The 2832-nt window shown below is 36.5% G+C and overlaps 1 non-coding gene across 1 annotated transcript; it reads right to left on the bottom strand.

Moving 5' to 3' along the window:
* Positions 1–2359: 2359 nt before the first annotated feature.
* On the bottom strand, positions 2360–2519 carry LOC111724678. Its single transcript, XR_002772939.1, has one exon. It is a non-coding gene; the product is annotated as a U1 spliceosomal RNA (small nuclear RNA).
* Between the last annotated feature and the right edge of the window lie 313 nt (positions 2520–2832).

Genomic DNA, 2832 nt, shown 5'->3' with positions numbered 1-2832 from the left:
CAAGGACTCTATTCCATTCATAGTAGTGCCAAAGAAGTTGAAATATTTGGGAGTTTACCTAACAAAGGATGTGAAAGATCTCTATAAAGAAAACTATGAAACTCTAAGAAAAGAAATAGCTGAAAATGTTAACAAATGGAAAAATATACCATGCTCATGGCTGGGAAGAATCAACGTATTTGGTTTCATTTTATACTAAGTTTCCTTTTTAAAAAAATCTTTTCTATCATTTCTCTATACTATCAGTATCTATTTCTCTTCCCTCACTTCTCACTATCTCTATTCTAAGAAGTAACTGTGAATTATTAGCATAAGAAAATCTACAGAGATTACCCAGTCCCTAAATTTGCAGTTTTCCATAATCAAGAAATCCCTTTCAATACTTCCATCTATGAAAGTTACCTCTTGAGAGAATTCTGCCTCACGAGCAATGTATTAATAATTATTTTAGACTTTTACTATAGAAATCTGAAACATACATAAGTGTGCATGTATACATGTATATTTATATATAAAACAAGTGTATGAACTGAGCTAATATGTTACATAAGAATAAATGAATTAAAGGTCTTTGGGTTAGCCTATATAGCATCAACCATGGTTTATATATCATCTCTGTTAGCTTTTTAAAAATATTGCTTGTATTTTACCTTCTTTCATTAATTGTTCCAAAAGGATCCTTGGTATACAGGAAACTTCAACTGCAGATCTTCTGATCCAGTTAGCCAACTCATCTGTCCATAACTTGGAAGTTAAGCATAATCTAGGTACTCAAATAATGACATACAGTAGGGAAATCTCATGCAAAGCATTGTCACATTTTTAAAGTATTTAAATATAGCATTCAGAAATTACAAAGAAACATAAACATATATTGGTTAATTGAGACAAACCAAACATCTTTGTAGCCACCTAGTATCATCAAAACATAGAATATATCTAATACTTCACTTGTGTCCCTTCCAAACACTTTCTGACCCAGGATCAAAAGGCATATGTGCTCTTGTTGCAGGAAGACGAGGCTCAATGGAGATAAAGAGCACCCAAACACCACGTTTATAAGAGGCAGGGCTTTATTCATCAGCTGGGAGCTTACAGCATAGAATTCCAAATGGCCACACTCCCTGACTGACTTGGTCTTTCCCTTTTTATTGACAGTTAAAACATTCCAACCCACAGACACCCTTCTCATTGGCCAGTTTGAATCAAGCGGGAGATGGTATTCCAGCCCCTACAGAACTACAGGATTTCACAAAACTTGGAAATTTCCAAGTTCCAGGAAGTTAAGTTTACAAATTCCCAAGAGCTGAGTCACCATGAAGAGGAACTTGCAGGTGTATCCTTGTGGTCTGCTTGAGAAGACCTGTCCTCCTAGACCTCACTCTTCTCTGGTATCCTCTCTCATTCTCAACTTTAGTAGATAATACAACTGTTTTCTAAAATCATCAGACCTACTTAAACTCCCACAAATGGAACACAGCATTTATCTTCACAATAAACCTTTAGTCATACTTGGTATTGTCATGTGGAGAGCTCATTATGATTTGATTTTCATTTTACTTATAACAAATAAAATTTGTAAGTTTTTATGTGTTTAGTGGACCTGTTTTAAGTTTTACTCCTAGATATATATGCCCTGTAGAAATGTGTCTATTTATGTACCAAGACATGTGTATCATAATGTTAATAGAAATATTATTAAAAATAGCCAAATACTGGAAATTGCCCAGATGCCCATCAACATTAAAATAGATAAAATGGGAGATTCCATACAATGGAACATTATAGATAAAATGAATGGATATGACACAGCAAAAGAAGACTACCTCTTGCCCATTTTTGTTTTGGGTTATCTCTTTTCTTTATTGATTTTTAAGCATTCATCATATGTTTTAAAGGTGAGCCTTTTGTCAGTATGCATGTTGCAAATACCTTCTCTCTCTGGCTTTTCTTTTCATGTGTTAGTGATATATCTTGCTGGAATTAAATTCTTTGTTGTATTGATTTTTAAGCATTCATCATATGTATTAAAGTGAGCCTTTTGTCAGTATGCACGTTGCAAATACCTTCTCTCTCTGGCTTTTCTTTTCATGCGTTAGTGATACATCTTGCTGAATTAAATTCTTTTTTTTTCCAAGTTTTTGGCTGGGGCCAGGTTTGAACCTGCCACCTCTGGTATATGGGGCTGGTATCCCACTCCTTTGAGTTACAGATGCCACCCTGGAATTAAATTAAATTCTTAATTTCAATATAGTACAGTTGATTATTCTTTTCTTTATGATTATGACATTTTGAATCTGGTTGAAAATCTCTTCCTCCTCCTAGATACCCTATGTAGTCTTTTATTTTTTCTTTAAACCAGGGGAAAGTGTGAACACAGTCCCCTACTACCACAAATTATGCAGTCCAGTTTTCCACATTTGGGGAAATCTCAGGGGTCAAAACATCTGGAGCACAATGGATAAGCCTTGCCCTAGGAAAACCACCTTTGTGATCATGGGATCTCCCCTGCCAGGTGTCCTATGTAGTCTTTTCAAAGCTTTATTATTTTCCCCATCCCTTTAGCTCTTTTCATTAGCTTCCCAGAGAAAAGTCACTGACAGCCCCCACATTCAAGATCCAGCCCACCACACTGTCATGCTAATGCTGACAAAAGCCATGGGTACATTAAGACATTAAAGTGATTTTGAAATCCTCACCTGCCTAAGGCGCCAGCCGTGTACACCTAAGGTGGCGGGTTCGAATCCCCAGCCCGGACCCGCCAAACAACAATGACGGCTGCAACCAAAAAATAGCCAGGCGTTGTGGCGGGCGCCTGTGGTCCCAGCTACT

This window comes from Otolemur garnettii, unplaced genomic scaffold (assembly GCF_000181295.1).
Source record: "Otolemur garnettii isolate 467f Iridium unplaced genomic scaffold, OtoGar3 scaffold00001, whole genome shotgun sequence".
Lineage (NCBI taxonomy): Eukaryota > Metazoa > Chordata > Mammalia > Primates > Galagidae > Otolemur > Otolemur garnettii.
This window is presented reverse-complemented; position numbering and strand designations above follow the sequence as displayed.